The sequence below is a fragment of the Protopterus annectens genome, chromosome 7.part0 (genome assembly GCF_019279795.1).
Source record: "Protopterus annectens isolate FY-2018-M chromosome 7.part0, PAN1.0, whole genome shotgun sequence".
NCBI lineage: Eukaryota > Metazoa > Chordata > Ceratodontiformes > Protopteridae > Protopterus > Protopterus annectens.
The window spans coordinates 1,409,091,263-1,409,109,999 of record NC_056739.1 but is presented as its reverse complement, the minus strand read 5'-3'; positions in this window follow the sequence as shown (position 1 = coordinate 1,409,109,999).

Genomic DNA, 18,737 nt, shown 5'->3' with positions numbered 1-18,737 from the left:
CCACATTGGGCCCAGGTGTCACACACTCACACCACCCTCCACACAGGATTTGAGTTATAAACACACACACACACACACACACACACACACACACACACACACACACACACACATCTGTTATTTCTGGAAGTTGAACCCCTACCTAACTATTTTATTACACTACAGCACTACGTAGTCATAGTACATACCATGGAGATTACGAGAGTATTCTTTCCCCAAAGGTGCATATCACATTGGATGACATCAGCAGGCTTGCCAAAGTAGGACATTCAAATTGTAGTGAGTGTGACTAGCCTAAAATGCATTGCTCCCTACACAGACATTGAAACACGCACAAAACATCGAGAACTGCCATGGGTGGGAATAGTACCCTACCAGAGTTCTATATCACACTACAGCAATACGCAGTTAGGGCATGAACTATGGAGATTACTGAGCTACAATCTTCGCAGAGGTGTATTTCTAGGTGGATGGCATCAGCAGCCTTGCCAAAGTTGAGCATTTGAATTGTAGGGAGTGTGACTACCCAAAAAAGCATTGGTCTCTACACAGACAAATGCACACACATACACGCTTGCCAAGTCTGGGATTAGAACACCTATCTAACTAATATATCACACTACAGCAGTATGCAGTTATAGGATGCATTATGGAGATTACAGGGCTACAACCTTCACAGAGGTGTATTTCTAGGTGGATGAAATCAGTAACCTTGCCAAAGTTGAGCATTTGAATTGTAGGGAGTGTGACTACCCAAAAAAGTATTGCTCTCTACACAGACAAAAGCACACACATACACACTTGCCAAGTCCAGGATTAGAACACCTATCTAACTAATATATCACACTACAGCAGTATGCAGTTATAGGATGCATTATGGAGATTACAGGGCTACAACCTTCACAGAGGTGTATTTCTAGGTGGATGAAATCAGTAGCCTTGCCAAAGTTGAGCATTTGAATTGTAGGGAGTGTGACTACCCAAAAAAGCATTGCTCTCTACACAGACAAAAGCACACACATACACACTTGCCAAGTCCAGGATTAGAACACCTATCTAACTAATATATCACACTACAGCAGTATGCAGTTATAGGATGCATTATGGAGATTACAGGGCTACAACCTTCACAGAGGTGTATTTCTAGGGGGATGAAATCAGTAGCCTTGCCAAAGTTGAGCATTTGAATTGTAGGGAGTGTGACTACCCTAAAAAGCATTGCTCTTGACCCAGACAGACACACACACACACACACACACACACACACACACACACACACACACTTGCCAAGTCTGGGATTAGAACACCTACCTAACTAATTTATCACACTGCAACAGCATGCAGTTATAGGATGCGCTACAGAGATTACTGGGCTATAGCCTTCACAGATGTGTATGTCTAGGTGGATGACATCAGCAGCCTTGCCAAAGTTGAGCATTTCAATTGTAGGGAGTGTGACTACCCTAAAAAGCATTGCTCTCTACACAGACAGAGTCAGACAGACACACAAACACACTTGCCAAGTCTGGGATTAGAACACCTACCTAACTTACACACTACACAGTTATAGGATGCACTACTCAGATTACTGGGCTGCAATCTTCACAGAAGTGTATTTCTAGGTGGATGACATTAGCAGCCTTGCGAAAGTAGTGCATTTCAATTGTAGGGAGTGTGACTAACCTAAAAAACATTGTTTTCTACACTGACAGATACACACACACACACTTGCTAAGTCTAGGATTAGAGCACCTACCTAACTAATTTATCACATTACAGCAGTATGCAGTTACAGGACATGCTACAGAGTTTACTGGGCTCCAGCTTTCACAGAGGTATATTTCTAGGTGGATGAGATCAGCAGCTTTGCCAAAGTAGTGCATTTCAATTGTAGGTAGTGTGACTACCCTAAAAAGCATTGCTCTCTACAGATACAGGCAGACACACACTTGCCAAGTCTGGGATTAGAACTCCTAACTAACTAGTTTATCACACTACAGCATTAAGCAGTTATGAGATGTACCATGGAGATTACTGGACTACAACTCTCTCAAAGGTGTATTTCACAGTGGATAACCTCAGCAAGCTTATCATAGTAGGGCTATGGGGAGGGCAGTGTGTGTGCATGGGCCATAACCCATTCATCTAGAGGTTGACACACCACATGCGGGAACACACAGGGTCATATTTCACAAGTATATGTATACAGATGCTAGATGAAACCTTCCATGTACAGTCATGTTGCACAGCTAGCACATGCGCCACTTAGTCTGTACTGCTGACAGATACCAGCGGATAGTATCTACAGTGAGTGACATCTGAACCTCATGTGGTTGTGGCCCTTTGGCTGTGTGCTGGGTGAGACAGGCCTGGATGGCTCCTCGTCATAGTCACCCTCTTCCACACATCTATGTACATTTACCTTTGGCTTATTATAGTGTGTTGTCCTTAGATATATGTCTATATTCCTGTCTACTGTGTGTGCAAAGCATGTGCGGTGTATACTGAGGAGTGTCTGCACTAACATTTGTGACTGCCAGTTATTTCTGGTCTACTGGTATTTGCAGACAGAGCCTTCATGCATTAAAGTGTGTGAGCATGCCCAGTATGCCCATCTGTATTGAATGTGTGGATCAAGTCCAGGCAGTCTGTAATGCAGTGGTGACCTATGTGTTTAACACCTACAGGTAGCATACTGTTTCTGCAGGGTATCCGTCGATCACATGGCATTGACTGTTATGACATTTCTACATGGTATGGGGGGCACATGTGACTATTTCTACATTTCTACATAGGATTGGGGGGCACACCTCATTGTTACTACATTTCTACATAGGATGAGGGGCACACCTAACTATGTTTACATGTCTACACAGGATTGGTGGGCAACCTGCCTGTTACTACATGTCTATGTAGAATGGGGGGGCACACCTGACATGTGTACACATTTGCTATGACTGTACTGGTATGTCAGATACTCCATTTCATTCTGTAGTCTTACCTATCATGCTGCCTAGAGGCATACCAGTGTACTATAGATCTTAGCTTTTATTTACCTACATATTAGTTTCAGGCTTCCTACCCTTCAGAACTGATATGACACTGCCTGACCTGCTGTCATCTATCTGTGTAGGCCTGGGGTGGGAGGTTACCCATAGGCATCATTCAGAAGCCATAGCACAGCCTTTGTTTGTGTTTGTCTACACCTGTCCTGCTGGCTGTAACTGTTGTTGGGTATGTGAACCCCCCTGAATGGCATGTGTGTGTCACTTACCTTGTGGGTGTCCCATTAATGAGCGTGGTGCTGCAGGGCTGCCTATGTCGGATGCACATAGTACACTCCCTACACATGGTTGAGCACAGATAATGGAATGTTTGGCATCCCTTTTACTGTATATGAGAGTCGGAGAACGTTGTCATTCCCTGGGTCCCTCCTGTGTCAGTGTATGTGCTATCTGTTGCCTCTTTGCCAAGGCCAGTACATACTGGGCACACCTTCTGCCTACTGGGGCAGGCTCAGGTTGTTCCTCCTCCAAGTCACTCTGTGCCTGTGCAGGCCTTGGCAATGATGGGGGGCTGTGTGGCCCTGCCCCATGCTGTTCCTACTGCAGCTGTTTCTGCAGGATCATATTGAAAGCATGGCACATACGAGGACAATTTGGGTACATGTAACTGGTGAGTACTGCAAGGCTGCATGGGATGCATACAGGCACCAGAACCGTGACTTGAGCATCCCAAACTCATGCTCTACTATAATTCTGGTCTGTGCGTGTGCCTCATTATGGAGTTCTTGTTCAGGTGTGTGTGAATTTCTGATGGGTGTCATCAGCCATGGCTCCAGTGCTTATCCAGCATCCCCTACTAGGTGACCATCAGGGATGTCCCCATTGGCAAATCTCTGGTACAGCTGCATCAGATGCCAGATGTGGAAATTGTGATAGCTTCTAGGGCAGCCAGCACACCCATTCATTATTATGCCCTGGGCATTGCACATGACCTAGCAGTTGATGGAGGGGAAGCCCTTGCAGTTGATGTAGACCCTACCTCACTCACCAGGTGGTGCTTTGATGCCTATGTGCATGCAGTCTATAGCACCCAGTACCTCAGGGTATTCTGCTATTTGGTGGATTTGTTGCATATTGCTGGCCAATGTCTCACTGGTTTTGGGAAAATATACGTGCTCACCGACATGTGCTGACATGGAGTCCAGGAACTGGTGGAGTACCCTGGATGCTGATGCCTGTAAGATCCCCATCATATCCCCAGTTGGCCTTTGGAAGGTACGTGCAGCTAGTATTCTTAGGCCTACACATACCTTGGTATCCACTGGGATGGGTTCCCCTCTGTTAGTTCTGTGTGTGAGGCGTGGCTGGCACAGCTCAACAATTTGCTGCAGGAGGTTCCTGTCCACCTTATACTGCTCCACTATCTCCAGCTCATGTAGCCCCTGATAGGTTACCCTGGGTCTGTACACTCTTCTCCGTCTCCTCACTGTGGGTTGGTCGACAGCATTCACATACTCACCACCCTCAGCATCTTCCACAAGTTGTTGTATGATAGCTATTGCAGCCCCTATCATTTTGATGTTGTGAGTGGTAAAAGTTCCTTGCTTGTTTACACTGGTGTAGAGTGTGGGTAAAACCAGAGGGGAAAGTGTTTCCATACTTTATAGTAGTGTTCTGGACTGCTGCCTGTGTAATTCACTGATTCTGATACATTTCACCTGCCAGCTATGCTGGTTCTCCTTGGTTACCTTCCTACTGCTGTTTTCCCTTCCCATTGCCTTCCTGTTTAAGCCTGGGGGCATGCCATGGAAACAGAGTGCACAAATGTGCACACTGCTGCTATTTCCTGGTTTAACTTTTTTTTCTGCCTTTAAAACCCTGTGTGCGACACGCACACCTACTTAGGCATTATAAAGGGTGCTAGGCAGGTTTAGACACAGCTAGGAACAAACCCAAGCCACAGGGCTCCAATCTGCTTACAGTATGCCTGACAAACCCCCACATGATGTCACCTAACTCCTAGGCTTGCACCAAGCTATTCCTACTCTTACACTGTTGGGACCTGACTCACATGCTGGGGAAAACTGGGATTCGCCATCCTTCCCCTCATTTGCATAGGATTGCCTGCTAATGCATAGTTACATGTCTCACACTGAGCCTTCCCCCTTAGCAACCACTACTCACTAGCCATGTTGTCTTCTGCCTGCCATTGACTTGCATGGCAGAATACTGATTTTAGTTAGAATGCTTAATTTAGGTTTATTTTGTTATTTCCCCCCAATCCCGTTTGCGCATCACTGCCCTATGCTTAAACAGCCGAGATCGGCTAAAAAAAAAAAAAGTTAATTATTTTATTTTTTTCACTGTTTGCAATGCCACTGGCCTTATACTTGGCCATTGGCATGCTTACTACATGATAGGCAGCCTATGTTTGGAGCTGTCACAGCTCCGTTTTGGATTTTTCAGAAATGTACTCTTACAAACCCGGTACATTTCTGCAGATTGCACTAGTCCTGCACGGCCGGTTGCAAGCTTCCTGGACTGCTAAATCACCTCATTTGCATAGATTTCTCCTGCAAATGGGGTGATTTGCATACAGGGGTTTAGTCCATGCAGGATTAGTGCAGGAGCACTCATGCACGCCCCTGCAGGCTGTTCCTGGATCGCAGGGCAGACATATTGCCTCTGGAGCTCCTGCACCAATCTTGCACTCTGTGCAAGCTATAGAGAATCTGAGGGAGAAGTGGCCACTTAGGAACATAATGGCAGCGTGCCATGCATATTAATGAAAGCGCGCTGCCTGACCTCCTAGGCATGCATGGAGTGTGTATGAGTGTGGGGGGCATGTCTGAGAGCAGAGAAGTCAGAATAAACACGCCTCTGCAAAGTAGAACAGCAGAAAGTGGAAATAAATGAGCGAGACTGCTCATAGGTATCCACATATCCCCACCAACAGTCCCCCATGTTTAAACAGCAACAGTACATATAAATAAACTGAAGAAAACCCATCATATTCATCATAAATCTGAGTACAGCTAACCGTAAGTGCGCAGGTGTGCCCATCACTTAGCTATGGTTAAAGCAGCTGAAGAGGCTGAAGAGGATAACAAGGAAGGTATATGCAAATGAAGCAGCACAGCAATAGTGTAGTGGGCAGGGCATCTGCCTAACAAGCAGGCATTCCCAGTTCGAGTCCCACTGCAGCACATACCATTCTCCATGTGAAATCTGTATATAAACATTTTTTTTCTCATATATTTCCTGTATAACCTATTAAATAACATTAAATGTGAACTGGACGACTGTATTAATATGGCATTAGTATGCAGGTGTAAGCACAAATAAGCAGTAGTAAGCATTTATAAGCACTAGCAAGCATGTTTGCGTGGGAGTAAGCATTACCTACACAGATTAAGCAAAGTAGAAGCTAACTGAGTGTTAGAAACTGTAACCGGAGGTTAGCAGTGCTTAGCTCTGTGCAAACCTGCGCACACCCGCTTTAATGTGCCGTAATCACTCAGTACCCAATGGTCCATGTTTTTCGTAGCAACAAAATAAACAGCTCCTGCAAGGCTCGAACCAAAGACCCTGTGCAACATAGACAAAGGGATTTACCACTAAGCTATAACAGATACAAATAAAGTTGGCATTGTCAGAAAGATATCATCCAGTCCAGTCATGCAACAGCACAGAGAATGTAGACCTACAGCTAGATGGACGTGCTTGTGCAAATATATTACGATCTACACAGATACAACATATCCATAGATGTAGTCACACACACACACATATATATATATATATATATATATATATATATATATATATATATATATATATATATATATATATACATACATATACAAATATATGAACAGCTATACATGCCAATGCCAACAACTACACATATATATGTCAACATCCATACATCCACATATACACAGCAAGTTACACATATGTACATAGAGAAATGTCCCCACAGGTATATGCGGACGTAGTTAGAAATATGTAAGCAAATATATACACCCACAGAGGTATATATGGCCAGACATCTGTAGATAGCAATGGTAGATTAACAGACATATACATGTCCTTATGCACCATGAAAGGCCTTCATAGGCCCCAAGCAATATACGTCACATATGAAGTGGCATACCCACCACCCAGACAAACATGACCGCTCTGCAAAACACTACCAAGCTCAATGTAATGTATGTGTGTCATTGAAATAGGGATTTATATTTAAATTAGTCATCGGTCACATTCCACATGTTGACATCACATCCCCCTCTCTCCCACCTACTAGGTGGCCCGAGCAGTACAGGCCCATCCAACCAAGGCCATCCATGAGCCATACATGCATTACCCACAGTTCTGCTTCCCCCACCCGCTGCACACATGCAGCCACGATCTCAACCCTGGTTACCGGCCTGTAGCTACCACACCACTACACATTGCCCCCCTCCACACTCCCTTGCTCAGGACCCAACCCTTATGTTGTCTCGACCCAAGTATCCGAGGTCTGGCACACGCCATAGTCCATGCACGTAGCCATGGGTACCTATGTAACTCTGGGTGTAGATGAAAGTTGTATACTCAATGTTTGGGCTGTCCCACATGGGACGAATGATTACCTGGTGCTAGCAATAGATTTCATGTGTGACTCTGTGTACACTATTGGATTTAGTTGTAGGTTTCACAAAGCATATGTGGCACACAAGGTTGACCGGTATGCACACGAAACAGTACCCAGCGATAACAAGCAACATGACAGGATATGTAGCTAAATATGTAGATGTATGTCTGTGTGTGTATATATACCCATAACTACATGGAAATATACCTCTCCCTCTCTGTAGTACAAATGTATATATACATAGACAGACATATATAAATACCCACAAATAGATATATACATATGCAGCCACCCATACATCCACATGTTGTTTTATAAATATATATATATATATATATATATATATATATATATATATATATATATATATATATATATATATATATATATATGTGTGTGTGTGTGTGTGTAAATATACACAGATATATAGTTCAAATATGATACAGTTGTTAAGGATTACATATGTTCACAGGCCATGCCAATGGGGGTGAGGGGCCCACTCAACAAATGTGTAACACGTAGCATCAACGCCCCCCCCCAGCTAGACAGGTGAAACATACAAACACACAATAAAAGTAAACAAACCACTGATTCCCGGACTACAGGCAGTATGCTACCAGTGGGAGAGACCTGACAATTCTAATCTTGAAACAAGCCAAAAATTATATGGCTATTCAGCCTTACAGCCATTACACAGATAACGTACGGCAGGGCATGCATGTACCCGGACCACAAGGTTGTGAAAGCCTGATGACCCATGGGGCGAGACAACATACATGATGGGTCACGAGAAGCGGGGAGTGGGCAGTGTGTACTGGTGTGTTCAGACCTGACCTGCACCCGGAGTAAGGAAGAGTGCCAAGAGGTGCAGGTGGGGAACTATGGGTATGTAATTATGGGCCTAGGCGTGCAGGTGTTGGCTGGAGCGGTTCTATGTGGACCGCCCCAGGGATGTAAGCAATAATGTGCATTGGGCAGACCTGACACCTAATGAGCAGCCACGCCCGGTATGAGTCCCACAGCAGCAATATCTAGTTTACATGGCAAAGGACAGTATAACCAGATGTGTTGTTGCAAACCCACTAAATGACACCAAAGAACACATGGTCACAACACCCCACTGTAGGCATGTAAACCAAACTTATTGGCAACACAAGATATTATTGCTGTCCTCACCCCCACCCAGGGGTGTGAGTGTCCAGACCTACCCCCAAATGCAGGGTATATACACAGCTGTTGCTGTAGAAGAATTGGCCAGCTGTGGACCTTCCCGTCAGCCACCCTGCACATCCCTGGACATGTCCCCTACTATCAGCCCCTCTGTGTGGCCCAATAACACCACTTACCTGCCAACACCTGTTTCATTCCTAGTAATGTTCACAGTCACCAGTAGGTGACACCCTCCACACAACTATATTGGCAGAATCTGGAACCCCCAACCCAAGTTTATTATCGCAGCTGTCCCAGACAACACATGTAAATAACACATGAAGGGAAAATTCAAGCACACTTGGATCACCACCTGCTCACCACCTGGTGAAGTCTACTACCCCCCAACTAACACTCCATGCCTGTACACCAACTACTGACACTGACACCTCCTGTCCTGCCTCGCATACATATCCCAACACCCTGCAAACCTGCACTACTGCTCCCCCACCAATCAGTTGAACAGCCTACTATACAGTTAAAATGTCCCCCCCTCCACCTACCCACCTACACCTTCACTATTCACATCTCGTCTAAAACACAGGTATGGCATAACTAAACCTAACCCGAATACCTGAGTGCAACCTATCCAGAACTGCTAAACTGGAATTCCACTTCACCTTATACTGACCTTTGTGAACAGTCATACCTGACATGTACACCTGACTTAAGCATGTATAATACCGACATGTTCATGAAGTAGTGTGGGAGTATGCAGCAACAAAAGCGAGTACGGCTGTTTGGTCGGTAGTAAACAATGTCCACACTGGTTAAGCAATGTGGAGGCCAACCCAGTGTAAGATGCCGTAACCGGAGATCAGCAAGTCTGAGCCTCACACACCAGTGCATACCTGCCTATCCCCTGCAGTGCCTTAGGCATGCTGTAGCCCACAGCCCTCATCATGGCCAGTAACAACATAATTAGCACTCCCAGGTTCCCACCCCTCCACCCTGCATACTATAGTCCAAGTGAGTTAACACAAAGGCATGCCAGATATACAATCAGCTGCTGTTATCACAAACATATCATCCGGCACAATCAGTCAACAGTATAAAAATTGTATGTAAGTATGTACATTAATACCAGCAAACATGTGCACATTGCTGAATCACAGTATTCCGAGCAGTCTATGAGTATCAATGAACAGTGCCTGTCCACACATACTGTGAGAACAGTAGCCTTGTATAATACTGAAGAGAGGAATGGAAAACAGGGCACGCCGTGGGGGCATGCTTCATCTGCGGAAGTGGAAGATGAGGCTGGTCTGGTGTATGAGCAAACCACTGCTTCTCAAACCCCTGGCAGGATGCTATTAGTGGGAGAAACAGTGTAGAATAGCAAAGTTTACTCGTGAAACAACAACAGGTCCGTCCCTGGTGGGACACACCAGACTTTGTGGGTCACAATGATGTTTCCACCAGTATCAGAGGAGGATCAAGGAAAGGCTCAAATGTACATGGACTAAATGGATGAAGAGCATGCAGAAGATTGCTTTGAGACAGTAAACTGGAGGAGTACTGATTAGTGTAGAGAGGGAAATGTGTGGAGGTGTGGTATGGCAGGGCTAGCAACTGGAGAATGGATGGATGCTGTGTACATGGAACTCGGGGGCCAGGGAAAGGGAGCATGGGTATAACATTAAGGTAGAAATAAGCAAGTTAAGCAGAGCTGCAATAGTGTAGTGGGCAGAGCATCTGCCTAACTCGCATGTATTCCCAGTTTGAGTCCCACTGCATCACATTCTATTTTCCATGTGAAATCAGTATATCAACATTGGTTTGCTGTATAACCTACTAAATGACATTTATACTTGAACAAGAGTACTGCATTGCAAATAGAGCCACTCACTATTCAAAGGACATGAGATGACACACAGGTATGTATACACAGACAACCTTTAATGGTGTATTTTACAATAATGTATGCCATTACTTACAGCACATAGATCTGGACTTATTTAATCAGTGAGGAATGCAAGGCACACACAAAACAGTAGATGCAGACAGTGTGGATATATAACATACTATGCTGTCCATGCCAAGCCTGTCAATTTGTACAACTGTAGACAAAGGATTTGCCGTCAAGATAGGTAACAATAAACAATAACAGATGTAGTTCAGCAGCCGCCAGTTACACCCTGTAGTCAAAGCCTAGGGGGACATTTATTACCTGTGCTAATGTCCATGTATCTGTCACATGTATGGACACTGACCAACAAATGTCATGGGAGTCCATGATATGACTGGGATGATAGCAGGAATGCTAGCAGTAAATAATGATAGGCCAATATCGAACAACCCCTAGCCATATCACAGCAGGACAAAGCCAGCCATAAATGTGGAGGACAGAGGCAGGAACACAGGGCCATACTCGTAATATTGTTGTTACACACCCTGCAAATTGCTGGTGTTACAGGATACATTGCAACATACCCTTATGCAGGAATAGCACATCAGGAACACAAATGGAAGTAACCATGTACTGATAGCATGCAACAGACAGATTGCCGGGGATATATCTAGGACAAGGCCTGTGTGGTGCACAGGCAAAAGCAAACAGACAATCCACTGGCCATCATGTGGATAGGCCCACTATTGAGAGCTATGCAGACAGACTGCATTCCATCCTATATGTACACGCAAACACTGCAAGACCAGCAATATACAATGCACATAACAACACTACTTACTCTGTCTGTAGGTCCGGAACTTCTTAAGATTGTGTAGTCGCCCTGTGTCTGCAAACCCCACTGTAATAGGTACTGCAACCTGCCATCTGTAGCACTGCTGCCCACATACAGGAAGGCTGTCCTTCATGCTGGAAAGGTGAAGGGACAATGCCCACATGAGTAAGAAATTTATAGTACTGGGTTGCCATGACAATGGTTAACTGAATCTCTACACAGCAGGCTGCACAAAGTCAGCAACTGTTGCACACTGATTGGTACAGAGCCCATCACCTGATCATGTGCATCACCTACAAAAGCCATGCTGAAATCCATTCAAACCAACTCATTTGCTCTACTGGAGAGGGAGAGAGACAGAGAGAGAGAGGGAAAAAAAAAAAAGAAAATATAAAACAAAACTCACACATAGTGGGAAACAAAAACCTACAAACCAAAACCAGGAAGGCATCACACCCGTCCAAAGAACAAAAGGTATGTAAAACATAACTGTATGTAATTTAATGTAGTATGTGGTATAGATTAATAGGATATATGATGTTGAATGTTTGATATGTGCCATCTGTAGTTGTCCCTGTAATGATGTCCTGCTGAACAACTGCCCTGGACAATACTGTCTGTCCCTGTAAGCAGTGGGACATACCTGCCAACTGTGCAGACTAGCAATGAATGACAAAGATGTCAGCCATAATATCTGTGTATGTTATGTTAGTGTGGACAATAGCTGGTGGTGGAAGTACTGCCGTCATGATAGACACATGGGTGTCAGAACACACCACTTGCAGGACAGTCATGTTAATGTGTAATGTAGCATGCACAAATGACATAAGTGTGTAATAGGCATACCAGCAATCTCACACCATATTTACCACTCTAATGTTAGTTTGTGTTCACATGTGGCACCTGTCTGTGTTGCAGCAAGGCAGGATAGTGCAGCTGTGAATGAAAGACAGTTACAGAATGTAGACCAGATGTCTATATGCACTCCACATATCTGTGTGATACAGAATGTGACGTATATGTGTACAGATACACAGACACTCATATAGACATAGGTATATCAACAATGTGCAACATATATCTACACATATATGTACATAGATGTATATTTATACACATATATATAGTGACACTGAATGGCATGCAGGTGAAATAGTCTGCAACAAGCCAGCAAAGATAAGTGTTCACACAGGGAGCATGTCTGCAAACACATAGCACAAAGCGTGGCACATACACAAAGCACAAATCTTGGTACAATACAACATATGCCCCAATGGTAGGTAACAGCTGACATAACAATTGCAGTCTGGGAATGGTTTCTTGTAGCTGATATGGTGGGGGGAGACAAATATGTGTATTAAGAACTATGGTAACCCTGCTGTATGGGTGGCTCAGACCTGTTTCCATCTTTATGTCTTCCAGGAAACATGTCACATAGTCGTCGTCCTGCATACAGCGCCACTGAGATAGAGATCATTACCGACCACCTAGTACAGCACTATGAACTGCTGTTTGGATGGACAGCCCATGACCAGCAGGAGAGGACCACCCTGTGTAACGAGCTAGTCCACAGGGTCAATGATGTCAGACTGCATAACTGCAGCTATGAGCACGTCTGGCATCATTGCACCAACCTGCTTCACCATGTACGTCGGCATGCAGCTGCTATAAGGGGGGACCACCTCGCAATCGGGGGGCAACCCGCCCATCCACCCCTCAACTGTGTGGAGGAGCTTCTCAGCAGCCTTGTGGCACCTGGCCACCTACAGCATCAACAGCTGGCAGGGCACATCTTGGAGGTGGGTGCCAACGACACACCAGCTGAGAAGCATGCAGGTAGTGCCCCAGGGCACATTGGTACCCCCTCTTGTGTATGCATCTGCATCTGTACAGGTACATCATACAAAAGTGAGATGTCATATACATAGTCTGCTGCTGTGTTGTAGTAGTAATAAGCAGTTATGTATAAGCTGTAATATTGTGTAATTCTACTGCTGATGTAATGTAATGCTGTACTCAACTTTTATGAATGCCACAGCTGTGGCCACTGACATCAACTTTCTCACACTCCTATGTAGGTCCCTCCAGGATACCACCATGGCAGCAGCAAGTAGCCGGTGAGTATGGTTCATGTTCATGCATGATGATAAACTAGGCATGTAATAGCTATGGGATATCCCATGCACAAGTCTAACACACCTACCCATATTGCATGCTGTACATGTTCACATTTTGTTGCTGTGAAATGCACTGCATCACAGTAGAGACCATGCTGGGGTATTGGAAGGGTACAACAGACACATGGAAGATAACTAACATCCTGTCAATGTGCAATGTGTCCACATGGATGTGAAGTGTAGCAGGACACAAGACCTATTGCAGGGACATGTGTAACTCAACACCACCATGGCTGCAGCTGCACACAGTCAGGTTAAGTAAATGTTGCAGACGTAACCCTGACCCCACAGCACTCATGACAGCAGTGTGTGCACTCCAAGGGATGTGCACATGAGTAGACCTTGCAACCATGCAGAGATCTGGGACATGTGTAGGGCACCCCCCACAGCCATGGTAAGGTCAGCTGGTTGTCAGTGTAATAGTCATGTACTGGTCATACATGCACTGCTGATGTTGTGATCTGTAATGCAGACATCAGGCATCCACAACTGATAGCTGTTCACATATCATCCCAGGTATAAGCTGCTATAACACACAGGGGCTGTGAGCATTGGAGCTGACGTAACTGACACAGTACTACAGATGCATCAATGGTTTCTACACCTGCGAGGTATGGTGCACAGTACAAGGCAGGGTGTGGAACAGGTCCACAGTAACACTTTGTACATCTTCTGGTATTTAAGCCCTAACTTTGAGAGGGTTTCTGTCTATACACACTGAGCAGAGTGGAGGAGAGGTGTTGACTACAACTCTTAGTTGAGATATATAAGTATCCTGTTCTTTTTTTATTATTTATACTGTTTATTGTTTCTAGCAATTTATATATAGCACTTGTTATTCCCTGCTGCACAGTTTTTGGGTGTATCTTTATTGTTATTAACTAATCTGCACGGGTGACTGATTTGTTTGTAGTTAAAAAAGCATTCTGTAGAGTCTCATTGCTCCTTTATCTGTTTAAAAACTTTCATTTTGTGGCTTTCTGTAGTGCTTACTGTGTCTGTAGGCTAATAGCTTTAGTATGCTCATCCTCCCTCCCTGTTGGTGTCTTGCTGTTATACTTGATGGCTTTTCAGTTGCCCGCCCCTACTGTAAATCTGATCTGGGACAATCCTCCCAGTCTAGTGTCATTAGCTCATTCTACCTAATACAGAGAGAACGTTTGATAAGAACTTCTGTTTCTCCTTTTTCCCTTTCAAAAAAAAAAATTGCCTGAATCTCCTTAGTTCTGACTGGGCTTCTCAAACATTTTGGAAATATAGAGTATATTTTAAGTATATTTTAGAGCATTTATTATAACTGTAATTGCCTTAATATTGCTACAACTCAAGTGCTCTAGGTTGCACTGCATCTGAAGTGTTTGTGTGTTTTAGCTGCTTTTCTGTATATATAGACTTATCTGTATATGTAAACTAGCTACTTATTCTGCTGTGTTACTGCCTCTTAAATCGTTTTTCAGTTGTGCACTTGCCTTGCTTCATTTAAAAAGTTTTAAATTGCTAATTTTGTAGAGTTGTAATTGCATTTACTGTTTAGGACTACACACTCAAGTGTGTTGGCCTTTTCTGTGTTTATTTACTGTATTATTGCATGGTTTAGCCTGTTTCAACAAAACAAAAATACTATCTTGTTTGCTTGTTCCCACTTTTTCTAGCCAGTCCATATCCCAGGCTTTGCTTGTCTCAGGACTTTATTTTCTGTGCTCAGAGCTATCCAGACCTTGCTGTGGTAGAGGGAAGTCCTACAGCTTACCAGTGGGACTGGTGAGCATTGTACTGCCTATCTAACACTAGAGGAGTGGTTTCCAGCTCTGAAATTGTAATTTTATAAGCCTTTTTGGGCTGGTTTCTATCCCTTTCAACTTTCTGGCTTAAAAATGCATGTGTTTGCACATTTTTCACATTGTGCAGCACTGCGAGGCTACAGTTAAACTATTCCAGGTGCCAGAAAGTCTGCTCTTCAAATTGTCTCTTAGAACTAGCTGGTTTCTCAGTAGTGGCACTAAAATCTGAACCTCTGTGACTAGCACTTGCTCTAGAACCTGCTGGAAAGCACTAGGAAGCCTGAAACTGATTCAAGCACTCGGCTCTCCTTGTTAATAAGGAGAAATTAATCATAGGCACTAAACAGCCTATAATTGCAAAGTACCTTGCAAAGGTAAGCGAAAACAGTTCTTAAACTTTACAATAAAGCACTAGGAAGCCTGAAACTGATTCAAGCACTCAGCTCTCCTTGTCAATAAGGAGAAATTAATCATAGGTACTAAACAGCCTATAACTGCAAAGTACCTTGCAAAGGTAAGATAAAACAGCTCTTAAACTTTACAAAAAAGCACCTAAACAGGCATGTCCAAGGGTCAGCTTCCGGTGATTTCTCCTGTCCACCTGGTGAATCTGGGCATACTGGGACAGTGCGGCAACTGCCTCATGTACACAGACAATCCTCTCCTCCTACCACCCAACACTACAACCTGTGAGAGATGCACTTACATAGCCAAACTGGAAGCAAAGCTTTCTCTGGCCAAGATTGTGCTAGACAGTCAAGAGGAGAAGGTTAACACCTGCATTACACCTCAAGCAACTCATAGCCCTTCAAAACCCACACCATCAACACCCACACATAGCAACACTAAACCCACATATGTGGAGGCCCTTAACATTAACCTGCCCAAGCAATAAGGACCTCTGAAGCCGAAATGCAAACAAACATCAGTCACAACCAAAGTGACACATAGCTCACAACACCAGTGTGCCACCCAACAACAGCCCCTAAGGCAAGACAATGTGCCCAACACTTTAGTCATAGGTGACTCTATAGTCAGGCACACTGATGTCCCACTCACCAGGCTGAACAAGGAGAAAATTACAGTCAGCTGCCTGTCGGGTGCCAGGATCTGCCACATAACGCATGCAATCATGTCACTTCACAACAAATACAAATGCGACTCTGTCATTGTCCATACCGGAGTGAATGACTTGAGACATACCTTCCTGGACTACATGAAAAGAGACATGGAAGAGCTCTTGGATCATGTGACCCAGGCAGGTATGACCCTAGCCCTGAGTAGCATCCTGCCTTCGCCCAGAATGATACCACAGTATAAGGACAAAATGATTGACTTCAACAATTGGCTAAGCTTCTGGTGTCATTCATAGGGGATCCAGTATTTGTCTGCCTAGGAAGACATGATCGACAAACCACGATGCTTTGCCACAGATGGTCTGCACCTGTCACCCCTGAGATTCAGGTTACTGGCCAAAGCTCTTGCCACCCCATAGTGCCTTTTTTAGGCAAGGTTCAAAGGATAAAACCACCACCGTAACAGATACAAGCATGCAAAATCTGAAGGTAATGCTACTCAATGCTAGAAGTCTAATCCTCAAAATGCACTCACTCGAGGCACTCCTAAAAATGGAGAACATCGATAGCTGTGCAGTAACTGAGACCTGGTTCAAGGCTCCAGAGAGCACCACTGCAGTACCAGGCTACAATTCTTACCAGACTTTTCGGTCGCAAAACCAAGACCGAAACACTAAAGGTGGAGGAGTGTCCGTATTCACCAAGGATATTCACACCTCCAGGCTAGTTGACCAACACAATGCATCTGAAATTCTCCAGGTGCAACTAACACTAGGTAAGACTGCAATCCAAATTATAGCTTGCTACAGATCCCCCACCATGCCCCAAGATTCTCACTGCACCTTTCTAAACATACTGGAAAATATTAAGATACAAGCAAACACCCTAATACTGGGTGATTTCAACTACCCTGACATTAATTGGGAAAACTACTCGGGTACCAACTCCTTTTCCCAACGGTTCTTGGAATTCATAAATTCCAATGCCCTGGATCAACTAATCCATTGTCCCACCAGAGGCTCCAATATCCTAGACCTGGTCATTACCAACATGGGAGATAGATGCTCCACACCAGTGGTCACACCCTCATTGGTCAGGTCTGACCATAAGCAAATCATCTTTGAATTCCACATCCCACCCCCACCCCCCAGTAAGGAACCTCCTTAAAAAACTTCTCCAAAGCCAACTTCATGCTACTGAAGTCAGAAGTGACAAACTTTACAACACCCACACAGATGGGATCTGGAAGTTCGACTGCAGAATCCTACACTAAGGCACTGTACGATCACATCCACTCGTGCATGAATCATGCCATCCCAAATAGAACCAAGATGCTCTTCTCCAAAAAATGGAAGCCAATCTGGTGGTCCCCTGCTATAAACAAACTATACAACAGAAGGAAGAAACTGTTGCCGAAAAGAGGAAAATCCCAGGATGCAAAAAACTCCTTCACCAGCCTCAGTAAGAAGCTGAGATCCCTCATAAAATCCTCAAAAGCTAGTTACGAAAATAAAATTGCCAAAGATTCCAAAGACAACCACAAGGCATTCTATAGTTATGTCAAGAATCTAAATGGCAATGCTCAGATCTGCTCTGAGCTACAACAGAATGGCATTAAATATACTGATCCCAAGGATATTGCCAATATCCTGACAGATCAGTTTAGTGCCAACTTCACCCCCCTGTCACCCCTAAAGGGCCCATCTCAATACCAAAAGATTGCCAAATTCCAATAATCATGGCCACACAGGTAGAAATCGCACTCTCCAAAGCTAAGAATACAGCATCCATGGGACCAGATGACATCCCAGGCTGTGTACTACATGAACTACAAAATGAACTGGCACCTCACCTAAGTGTCATGTTTAATCATAGCCTCACCTCAGGCTTCGTGCCCACTGAGTGGTGCACAGCTACAGTTATCCCACTCCACAAGGGAGGATCCACCTTGGATCCCGGGAACAACTGTCCCATCAGTCTGACAAGCCTGATCTGCAAGGGCATGTAACGTATTATCATGGAACTTATAAACAAAGACATTGGCAACCTTCAAACACTGGACCCCACCCAGTTTGGGTTTGTAAAGGTCCGATCATCTCTCCTGAATCTGATTGACTTCTTTGAATCACTCTCCAGAGCTGTGGACGAGGGTAAGGTGGTTCACACAGC